The 12,635-nt window shown below is 38.3% G+C and overlaps 1 pseudogene; it reads right to left on the bottom strand.

Moving 5' to 3' along the window:
• Nucleotides 1-9,818: 9,818 nt before the first annotated feature.
• On the bottom strand, nucleotides 9,819-12,019 carry LOC122816445 (annotated as a pseudogene).
• Between the last annotated feature and the right edge of the window lie 616 nt (nucleotides 12,020-12,635).

Raw genomic sequence — 12,635 nt, 5'->3', positions numbered from 1 at the left:
CATGCACACTGAGCTAACGGCACCCAGACTCATGTATAATTAGATTCATAAGGACACCATGCACACTGAACTCATGGCACCCAGACTCATGTATAATTAGATTCATAAGGACGTTGTGCACACTGAGCTCACAGCACCCAGACTCATGTATCATTAGATTCATAAGGACACCATGCACACTGAGCTCATGGCACCCAGACTCATGTATAATTAGATTCATAAGGACACCATGCATACTGAGCTCACAGCACCCAGACTCATGTATCATTAGATTCATAAGGATATAATGCACACTGAGCTCACAGCACCCAGACTCATGTATCATTAGATTCATAAGGATATAATGCACACTGAGCTCACAGCACCCAGACTCATGTATCATTAGATTCATAAGGACATAATGCACACTGAGCTCATGGCATCCTGACTCATGTATCATTAGATTCATAAGGACACCCTGCACACTGAGCTCATGGCACCCAGACTCATGTATCATTAGATTCATAAGGACATCATGCACACTGAGCTCACGGCACCCAGACTCATGTATAATTAGATTCATAAGGACACCCTGCACACTGAGCTCACAGCATCCAGACTCATGTATCATTAGATTCATAAGGACACCCTGCACACTGAGCTCACAGCACCCAGACTCATGTATCATTAGATTCATAAGGACACCCTGCACACTGAGCTCACGGCACCCAGACTAATGTATCATTAGATTCATAAGGATATAATGCACACTGAGCTCACAGCACCCAGACTCATGTATCATTAGATTCATAAGGACACCATGCACACTGGGCTCATGGCACCCAGACTCATGTATAATTAGATTCATAAGGACACCATGCACACTGAGCTCACAGCACCCAGACTCATGTATAATTAGATTCATAAGGACGTCGTGCACACTGAGCTCACAGCACCCAGACTCATGTATCATAAGATTCATAAGGACACCATGCATACTGAGCTCACAGCACCCAGATTCATGTATCATTAGAATCATAAGGACACCATGCACACTGAGCTCACAGCACCCAGACTCATGTATAATTAGATTCAGAATGACTTATTGCATCCTTGTGTTTCCCCATTTTCATTCCTCCTATGGAAGCAAACTTTGGGACCTAAGTTGCTTTAAATCCACGACCCCCCCCCCAAACAAGTGTTAATTAGGATCACCCACATACATAAGCATAAGTTTCTGCATTCATCTTCTTGATTGTTTTAAACATGCACTTATGTGTATTGTTGCTTTAAATTATACTTACTGTTTGATAAAGCAGAATTTGAATGTGTGTGTTTTCTCTGAATATGAGTTGCATCGAACAGAGCTGTACCATGTATTAAAGAAAAGTTTGGTACGATGATATATTTTGTTCTGAAGCTGCTTTTAGATGAATCCATGGTGAAGAAGTATTTAGGATTTCATAAAATGTACACAGATTTAAGGCTTTCTTTGGGCACCTTGAGTGCCTTCAGAAGATGCCAAAGCCGACCAAAAACTAAAGATTATAATATATTCTGGCACTTGGTGTTACACTCCCGATCTTTCTTTAAAGTTATGTCAAATACCTTCTTGAATGTTTTTGAAGATTAAATTGATGTAAGCTTATCTAAATGTATCTTAAAGTAATACATTTGGAAATAAGCTGTGCATCCCAACCAGCATGAATCATTCTAACACACTAGGGATATAATCACTAAATCATGGCAGTCTCTCCCCCTCACATTTCATTAACTGAATATAATCACTGCAAGGGTCACTTCACTCAGAAGGAGAGGACGTCCACAAAGCTAACACTTCATCTCCTACCCATGCATGCTTTTAGTAATTTCTGAGGGCATATTCTTGTCGACACAAGAATGTGAGATTCCTCCGTCTGTAGAGCTGTGACTTTTCCGCAAATAACAGAGTGGCATCCATTCACTTTCTTTTTCCGTCTTTTTTATCCTGTACACATTTTCTTCCCTGCCAGATAGCAAGGGCACCATCAAAAATCAAATTACCTTGGCATCTGTTATCTATAACTACATACCATTGTCACTTACCTCTTCTGCTGGAAGGCTGTATGCTTTACCTATCAGTAACAGCCACAAGCATATGATTTAACACAGTATAATCAGAAAACTGAATATTGCATAGAAAAAATGTTCTAGAGGAATTACATTTACAAACATAATTTTGCAGTCTCCGATGGAATGTTTCCAATGCTATTCAATAGTTCAGCCAGGTTCAGTAAGCAAACCATTGTGCAGATAGAATATAGTTTATTTTGACCTTGATTTCTGTTCCTTTGTTTTTCATTTGACTATGTTGTAGCTTTCTTAGCTTACTGTATAATATATTTTCTCGCTCAAAAAATATTTCCTTGAAGAAAATGCATGAGGACAGACTGAGGAATATTCATTCATTCTATCTGCCCAATTCCTTCCCTGCATAAAGGATAGGATGTTGGGTAGCATGACCTGCTACCCACAGAGGGTCATGTGATACTTTTTCCCTTTCTCCTTTGCCTGAGCTTTCATACATGTCTTGATGCTGAGTCCCTGACATTGAGCTCATGTGACCTCCCCATCATTTCTTCTTTGACCCCAAAGTTGACTTGTGATCATGTGATCGGTCTCTGCAGCAATAGAAGCCTAAACTGCTTTGTAACTAGCACATGACCTTTAGAGCACACCCATCCCATCCGCATGTTATGCAGAATCCATTGGTACGTAACCCCCACGAAGCAGGATCCTTTCAGTGTTGGCAGATTATGCTGTGGTTTGGAAGGCCAAAGATCCATACAATTATTTCATCTTTACTTCATGTTTGGCATAACTCCACTACCCAGCTTCAATGCACAGTTACTTTAAGTCTAAGACATTCATAGGTGCAGGTGGTCAGAGCATGCTATTAGATGGTAGATCCTTGAAGTCCTTCTCATATGTGGCTACTGCAGTTCCACAAGTAGATTCAGCTACTTTCTCCATTATTCACAATAGACAAGTGGCAAGGCCTGGATTAATTTTGCACTTCCCCATCCATTTTTAGAAGTTAGATTTAAAGACAGCGAGGGACAGACTTTGGTTAAAAGAAATCAGGAGAGTGTTCCACAGATGTGGAACTCTTTGGGAAAGGTATCTGCATTCCAAGTTCTATATAGATTTAAGTCTCTTGACTTTTTATTTCTGCTACTACTACATTTACAAACACATAGTAAATCAAGCATTATTGTGTCATTTACAGCTTTTTAAACTTGCTATAGTGCGCTCTCTGTGAGTCTTTAAGGGAAATAATTAGACAGGGCTTTTAAACACTTTGAGTAACTTGGAGAGCTCATACCTAAGTTATTTTAGCAAGGAACTACTTCAGTTTGGTTAGGTTTTGTCTAGGTAGATAATAAGAGCACATTGCATTATACTATAAGCCTGAGGACAGCTGAGTAGAGGCAAACAATTATTTCTTTTAACCAAGAGAAAATGTCCTTAGTAATAAGTTCAGTGGGGCAGAAGGCTTTCATAATGGCTGATGATTTACAGTGATCAAAGGAGAGGTCATTATCCTCTAAGGTGGACATGTCCTGAATGACAGAGTCACTTTAAGGTGCACATGTCCCTAATGACAGAGTCACTTTAAGGTGGACATGTCCCTAATGTCAGAGTCACTTTAAGGTGCACATGTCCCTAATGACAGAGTCACTTTAAGGTGGACATGTCCCTAATGACAGAGTCACTTTAAGGTGCACATGTCCCTAATGACAGAGTCACTTTTAAAGAGGGGTCATTTAATGACTGGTGTGTGCAAGTTCCTTTTTCCAAATTGTACAATAATACATTTGTTGTTGTTTAGCTTTAGACCATGATCCCAACACCACAAGTTTGTCTAACTTGTGCTCTCTTGGAGGATATGAATCCTTTAAGGAATTTTGATGACAGCTTCAAGCTTGCTGTCTTCAATGAATGCTGCCAGCCACAGACCTTTAATGTCAAATCTGATGTCAAAGATGTGGATGCCAAATCGAAGTGGTCCCAAAACAAAGCACAGAGGTACACCACTGGTGACAAATCTCTTGAAGGATAGTGGCAAACTAACTAGTTACATAGGGATTTATATTGTTTGACAAGTTTGTCAATGATGCCAAAGCCTTAAATAAATCAAAATAAGCTTTGTATGTAGTTATTTTTTAGAGTTTATTTATAATTGAATTCCACAACAAGAGTTTGTTTCTAAAATTAGTAGTACTTGTGCTGGATGGGAATATTAGACTTTGGGTCAGACCTCAATTGCTCCTGCTTTGGAAGAACATTTTTATTTGCAGGCCTGATTTTCCCCTGCAAAGGATATCCCTATTTTTGGGAAAATATCCCTGTTTTCAAGCTTGATTTACCCCTTCACATAATTTTCTAAATCCACCTCATCGCATGTCTTTTGAAGCTGTCTAGTTTGCAGGAAACTACAGCATTTGACCAACATATTTGTGGCAACAGTAATTTAAAGAAAGAGAACAGACATATTCCATCAGCATTATTCTGAATGTAAAATAAATGGACTTGTATGGTACAAGTTAATTTTGCAATGCAGTTCATAAAAGTCTACACATTTTACACTGTCTCCTTGATAATGTGCATGTATTTTTCCAATATTTTGTCACTGTTTTTAAAATAAGTTTCTGTGTAGTGTCCACATTCCTTCTGGAAAAGGGAAAAGTTATGTATTATTTTGTATTCATCTTATGCTAATTAGGTTCCATCTCTGAGCTGGATGTTTATATTTTTCATGGGTCTTGGTTCTTATTTTCAATGTCTGTAGGCTAAGAGGTACACTTCGGGTATATATGGCAGTATTTGCTTGAAGGTTATTGAGGGGTGGTGGACTGTTGGACTGTCTCAAATGCTCATTGAGCACAAAGAGACTGGCCTTAAAGAAGCTGAAGTTAGCTGAGATGGTTATTGGTAAGTGAATGGTAATTTAACTCAGCCACATGGCTTACAATGCTCAGAGGTGAAATAAACAAGCTAATGCTTTTTTATATGTTTTTTTTTTGTATAAGTGCGAGGATGCATTTCTTTCAGAATCTACATATCTGGTGAGAGGTTGGGCAGCACTGTACCTTTTGTAAATGAAAACATAATAGTAGGTTATGTAATCCGAATGGAGAGGCTAGGGAATATATGGATTTGTGGGAGTCACACTTACAACACTTCCCATTGCCACTTTCACAGGAAGTACAGTAAATAGGAGTGTATTTGTTATATAAACTTCCATGGGGCTGACCGCTCATGCATAAGTGGTTCTTATTAGTACTTTTTTGTGTTCAGCCACAGACGCACAACCACTCATCCTCACTGCCAAGGGTACCAGTCCACCAGAAATACCCCCATTATTATCAGTCTCTGATGCTGATAACTTTATGTCTGAACCTTATGGTATATTACTATTTCCCATATTTATGTGATTGAACACTGCTATGTTGGGAACAGATCTAATGATCTGTAAATGTATGCCAACTCAACAGCACTGAACATGCTTTCTCTTTTCAGACACCTACTATTTGGCAAGCTCTCCCCATCAACATTAAGGAATCAACACTTATTCCAAATTCAGAATGCAGCTCAAAAACAATTCTTTATCCAAGCTAAATGCTCCTGCTTCAACACAGGACGTATCACCCAACCTACCTCCTTTCTGAGTCTGTTCTTCTCTCTCACGATTTACTGAGGATTGACCCACCTTAGAAACGAATGTATATGCTGTACATTGCACGCTGCTTGATTGTTTATTGCACTGTACTTGTACACTACAATGTATATAAACATTTATTTTTGCTGTGTAAATAGTCTGAACTACTCTGTTATTGCTTACATTTTTGTAGTTTTTGTTTGTGAAATGTTTTCTATATCACCTGTGCTCAGCCTGAAATTGGTCAGTACTGATCAATGTACTACTATGGTAAACAAATATAAATAAAACAAAAATAAAATAAATGCTTACAATGCTAAACAGTTATGTTGTGAATTTCTTGTAGTGGACTTCACACTTGACAATATATGCACAAACAACCAATTGTCACACTCTTTTAAAATACCAAAACCTTGATAACCATACACTTTTATGAGTGTAGCTTACATCACATAGGGACATCCTGGTGTCATTGCCCTACCAGACAGAAGAGAAAACCATGGAATCCTGATGTAAATAGAAAACTCATGAAAGGAAAATCTGAAATTTGTTGAATGCTGTTTTGGTGGTTGACAGCAGCACTTGGGAGATTGTGTTTAAAGTTGTTGCAAGTAATAGTAACTGTTGCCCATTCCCCACTGTTGTGCTACCTTGGAGTTGGTAGGGCTGAGGGTGTCTAACATTCAGACATGTAGGTGAAATTCCCTCCCTGCAAAAAAAGATTTCATTGCTCATTACTGAAAATGGCTTTCAGCAAATATTTATCCTTCTGCTATCCATCGGGGCAATATTACTTGATACATTATCATTTATCCCATGAAAGCTGGTTCAGAAATCAAACATTTTTTACTTAAACAGGTGCATTCTTTTCCACTTAAAACTAAATCATGCAGTGTTCCTGTCTCCCTTTGTCATCCAAATAAGCATACATTTGGTGAGACATATGGGAGAAAGACTTGGAGACTCACTTGTAGGTGCCACTTATGTATTTGGACTCAAAGCAACACCATTAGTGAAGAAGATAAGATGTAAGGAGGTTTAGAAATGAAAAACATATAGGTTACTGTGCTTAAATAACACAGTAAATACTAACAGAAGCAGAATGTGGTAACACTGAGACCAGTAAGTAAAGAATAGCAGTCAATGAAAGCCAAACTATATGAGTGATAATTGTTCCAAGTATGGGTACAACAGTTATGCCATGGTTTGCAGTGCTGCCTTGTTGTGCTTGGCTGTTTTGTTCATTTCTCAGTTAGGGTACCTTTTTTGTGGGATGTACATGTTCTATCCACATCCAGTTGGATTTTCACCAGCTGGTACAGTTTGCTGCTACAGCCTAATGACATGCTGTAAGGTGACTTGCATAGTCCATTAAACATGTCTACTTTATTTACGCGAAAGATTAAAACAGCAAATGCATATGCATCGAACCATATGCATCGAAACGAGAAACCATCGAAACACAATAAAAACGGAACTACACAACAAACATGACGTAACAGTTGTAGGTGGGGGGCAAGCCCCCCTGCCCCCCCGCTACTTAAATATACCAACTATGAGATTGCAGTACATTAAAGTAAATGGAAATCTCCACCTACGGAGATTTCTGTTTACAGTTTTTGACAGTTCGCACTTTCAATGCATATGGTTCGATGCATATGCATTCGTTGTTTTAAGCTTTTGCATAAATAAAATAGACCCCATTAAACCACTCTTTGATATGCATATCATGTGAACATGCTTGCTCTTGTGTGACATATGTGCATGTATGTCAGTTGTTTGCACTCACAAGTGTATGTGCATGAGTGCATGTGTGTGAATGTGCACATGTGAATGTGTGAGAGTGCACTTGTGCACGTGAATGTGTGAGTGTGAAACATGTGGATGTGTGACTATGCAGTGTGTGTGTGTGTGTGTGTGTGTGTGTGTGTGTGTGTGTGTGTGTGTGTGTGTGTGTGTGTGCTTTTGTGTCCATGTGCCTATGTTCACATACACACACATGCACATGTGCATGAGTGCGTGCATGTGTGTTTGCACATGTGAATGTGTAAGTGTGCATGTGTGTGTGCGTGAGGGACCTGCACTCTGTCCAATACTGGTTTTCCTCCTTGTGCACCTTTGTTGGCAGGACACGCCCTGTCTCGGAAACTGAATATAATAGTGAGGACAACAAATAATGAATGAACACTGCAGTTAAATTATGCAAAAGTGAACTTTCATCTATTTTGTTTCAGAAAGAAAGGTATTAGAAGCATAAAATGGTGCATATGATTTATAATTATTTGGACTTACACAACTGAATATATGAAACTACATTTGAAAAGTAGAAAGCCTTTGGTGTGATGAGATGTTCACCAAAATGACAGAAAATCCAGATGATAAACAGAATTGTAGGTTAACATAATAGTTTTTATACTCTCATTAAATGTGGAAGGGTCCCTGCAGCACTTGAACCTAATATAGTAGTATGAGTTTGACTGTTGCAGGTTTTTGTTAGATGTTTGAAGGCGAGTCACATGACAGTGCTTATACTGTCATCATGTGACATGTCACAATATCTCTCTGCTTGCCATTATTTTAGCGAGGTTTCATTAGCATCGCACAATAACACATTGCACTTGTTTGTGCAATGCATTAGAGTTGTTTAGTGACTATGGTTGACTGCTCCCTGACAAACTAATGATTGCAGAAACCTTAATGTGACACATGTTTTTATTCCACTGAAAGTTCTTGAAGGAACAAAAGCAATTTAATGAGGGCATTCATTTCTTTTTGTGAGTAAAACTGGCGGACTAACAGGCTTAGTGGTTTGCGGGTGAATGCCCTTCTTGCCTTCCCACTGTGCTATCAAAGAGGTAAATATATGATGTCAGCCAAAGCACTTTTAAAACATGTACAGGTCTGAATGAGACTTTGTATATAGCATTATTTTCTGGTTTCTTTTATTTAAATAATCACTGGATATTTTATTCAGTATTTTTTTTTCATTTTTAATTACTTTTGTAAAAAAACAATGGCAAGCTAAAAGTACAATTCAATGCAATAAAAATGTCCATTTTAAATGTGCAGAAATGTGCAGTTATATCACAATAATTTGTATCACTGCATTGATTTTTTGTAATTGTGTCTTCCTTCATCTAGTTGAAGTCCTTCAACCGTAAACATTTTTTCTCTGTCAGGTAATATTCAACATTCTTATTAGTCGGTAATTCTCATTTCTGTCACCTGATGTTTCAATAAATAAAATCAGCATAGCTGCTTAGAGGAAAATTAAAGTGACACAACACAGTATAACAAAGTCAACTGTCAGTGCAACACTGAAAATGGCAGCAGTATGTTAAACTGGAGACATCAGACTGTGAGATGGTAGTACCTTTACAAACTCATTGAATGTGGCACTTTAATACGTACATAGCAAAAGCATGTCGACATACTACAACTTTTGACGGTCAACATCTGGTCAGCAGATCATGTGTGTTGCCATTTTGGTTTGAAAGAGAATAGGATACATATCAGCTCTTGCAAATTTAGAATGCAAATGTAATTAATATTAATTTTGCTTTTTATTGCATAATGTCATTTGAATAAAATGCTTACAATATCTTTACCTAGGCAAGGACGATTAGAAATGTATTATGCTTTCTTAAGATTTCAGTGAAAAGTTAACATGGAGTAAAGTTCTCATCTCCATTAAAAAATTCTCTACATTTGCAGACTGCTGGATATGTGCCACACTTGCCTTGTGTATTTCAAGTGATAGTGTCAAGGTCTGGCATATGGGTTTATCTGCTACCTTTTGTATACTGACCTTCACGATGCCTTTGACCGAGGCATCTCTTCTGTTTTCCGTTATCACGTAACACGATTTTTCAGTATGTTACATAGGGTTAATCTTTCCATCCACTATAATATCGCATCATATTTTGGGCAGGACAATACCACAGTGACTAAGTCTGATGCCACACTGTGTTTGCTTTCCAGTCTGGTTCTCAGCTGTGGGACATTCTGTGCTGAATTTACATAATGTCCCTGCGACTATGTGGATTTTGTCAAATGCTCCTCTTTTCACATCCCAGAAGTTACCCATAAGGAGACTTGCCTATAGGAGGCGATGGACTGCTCCTTTTGTTCGCGACCTTCATGCAATACGCTTTGTATGCTTTCCAGGTTTAACTTTTATTCCTTCTGCCGACTGACTGCTACGACTGATGCCAGCTCTCTCATGACCCTGAACTGAATTAAGCAGGTAATTAGAAGATGAATGAATACATTTTCTTCTTTTTAAAAGTGACTTAAATAAACCAAACAGATCTGTTGTGAAACTTTACAACTATAAACTTATCATCTCATGGAATTATAGACCCTCGCTTGTTCCCTTCTTTTTTTTTTAATTTTACGTGGTAAAACGGACAACAACATACAATGAGAATGAGATTTATATATTTCTTTGACATTAGGAAGTCTGTCCTACCTGTAACTTGTGGTGTTTTGCAACAGATTGTATGTCTGTATCTGAATTATCCATGTATGCTGTGATACTGAATGAAGGCTGTGCAGACACAGCTTAGACGTAAAGTCAGGGAAAATATATGCAAACAGATAAAATGTTTAGCTAAATCTGAGAAGCTGTTCCCAAACATTAGAAGCATTACTTCATGAACTATAGATCCAAACTGCAACAAGAATGGTGTATGTTAACACTCTAAGCTAAGGAGACCTAGAGCGTCCAATGTCTCCTGTTTCTCTGGTCATATGCACTATATAACATTATCTCTAACATAGAAGTAGCCCATTTTGTATCAGCTCAAGATGGCATTATCCATTTTATGAAATTTTCAAAGTATTCCAAGTGTGGCACCTGGTTTTGGCACTGTGTTATAGGGATATATCTTCATGTGGCTTCTGATCCCAGCACTGTTTTGTAGAGATATCTCTTCATGTGGCTTCTAGTTATAATGTTTTGCTGAAGGGCATCTCTTTATGTGGCTTCTGGTACTGACACTGTATTATAGGACATTTCTTTATGAGGTTTCTAGTACTGGCACACTGCTGTAGGGACAACATATTATGTGGCACTGGTTCTAGCACTGTTATAGGGACATCTCTTCATGTGGCTTCTAGCTCTAATGTCGTGCCATAGGGGCATTTCTTCATGTGGCTTCTGGGTCTGTTACTGCATTGTAGGGATATCTTTTCATTTGCTTTCTGGTTCTGATGCTCTCTTGTAGGGGCATCTCTTCATAGGTTCATAGCTAAGTACCAAGCTAGCTGCCATTGTGGCCATTTTTAAGCCTAGCCAATTTTCCTCTGTGAGAATCAGACCCTGTGCCTCTTGTCTTGAAGTAGATACCTTAACCATTATGAGAACCCCCAACCCCCCTTTTTCTTTATTTTTTTCAATGTTAGTGTTCCTCCATGAGGTTCTTTTGCTTTTTTCCAGTGCTACATTTACACTGTCTTTGAATAGGATGATGCCACTTTTTACACCTCTGCTGAAGTCAATCCAATTAATTTACCCATGAGAATCAAACAGCTCATGTAGGTTTTCTCTAATTGTGCTGTCATCCAAATCTCCAGAAAACTTGAGTAAATACCTAGTTTTTTCATGCAAAGATTTCATTTCATTGTCTTCAGCTTTCTTTTGTCTAATCTCTGACTTGTTTAGACTTTGACTTTGATTCAAGATGAAAATTATTTTTTTCTTTCAGCCTTCGTATTAAAGTAATCAGGCTTGGAAAGTACAAGCAGATTGTTGTCTTTATACTTTATACTGGCTGTCTCCACAAAATGCTTGGCAGCTTCCACTGTGTCAAACCTGGCAAATATTGAACCCCTAAATTGTCTCTGGGCATCCTTTCTCATAAACACATTTTCTAGTACATTTATGTCCAAGGAATTATTTTGTGTCATCATGACTTGGAAATAGAAAGCCTTTAGCATACATAGTTCAGTTTTTCAACACTTCTTTGCCGGCATCATTTAACTCTGGAAAAGGTTACTTTGGAGACCTCCGAATTTGTGTTTTATCTTCTCTTATTATTAAGAGATTTGTTTTAGAATTCTGGAGTGCTTTGATTCATTAATGTGTGTTGTTAAATACCCAACCAGTCAAACTGTCTTGGTTTCAAGAGTCACCCAGCCATCATTCAGTTTTGTTTGCTCCTTTAGGAATCAATCTCTTGGTAGGTTATGATCACCAAAACAATATTCAGTATGTTGGCTGACCTTCTTCTCTAAGTCACACGTTGCTTTGTTCATTCCATTTTCAGACACAGCAGATGTGTCACTTTGCTGCTTCTCTATTACACAGGCAAGTTCACTGTCTCCTTGTTCAAGCATCTTTTGTACCTGAGATGCTCAATACCTACAAATGTACTAAGAGCTAAAGAGACGGTCTTCTGTTTCTGGCACTGTGTTGTAGGGGCATCTCTTCATGTGGCTTCTGGTTCTAGTTCTGGTCCTGGTTTCTACTGACATCTCTTCATGTGGCTTCAGGAGAATATGTATCACAAGTACTACAAAAATTAAGGATTTGTACTTGTTTATCTAAATTGCAGTGAGCATTATGCTGTATAAACATGATTTTCAAGGCTTTGAGATGTTTTATGGCTGTAAGTTCTATACATGGTTCAGAGGATATTGTGTGGTTTCTGACATATTCAAGGTGCGTTATGAATGCCTGCACCAGTGTCACCTTCTACTGGGATACCTTTCTTCATCCACTGTTTTGATATTTGTAAGCATCACACTCTGGGGATATGTGGGAAAAGAACAACAGCAAAGCCAGAACCAGTCTAAAAACACTTTTTTTGAGGCAGCAGAAACTGTTGTGCAGTGTGGGATGTGGTGACTATCACATAAATGTCTGCATCCAGGGAATTGTTGAATGGCCAACTCCTTAGGTGAGTACCTCTTCAGAACTGGCAGACCTGGTAAATACACTTCAGTTCAACAC

Source organism: Protopterus annectens, chromosome 1.part1, assembly GCF_019279795.1.
Source record: "Protopterus annectens isolate FY-2018-M chromosome 1.part1, PAN1.0, whole genome shotgun sequence".
In the NCBI taxonomy this organism is placed as follows: domain Eukaryota; kingdom Metazoa; phylum Chordata; order Ceratodontiformes; family Protopteridae; genus Protopterus; species Protopterus annectens.
The sequence above is the reverse complement of the archived record's forward strand: the minus strand, read 5'-3'. Positions and strand labels throughout refer to the sequence as shown.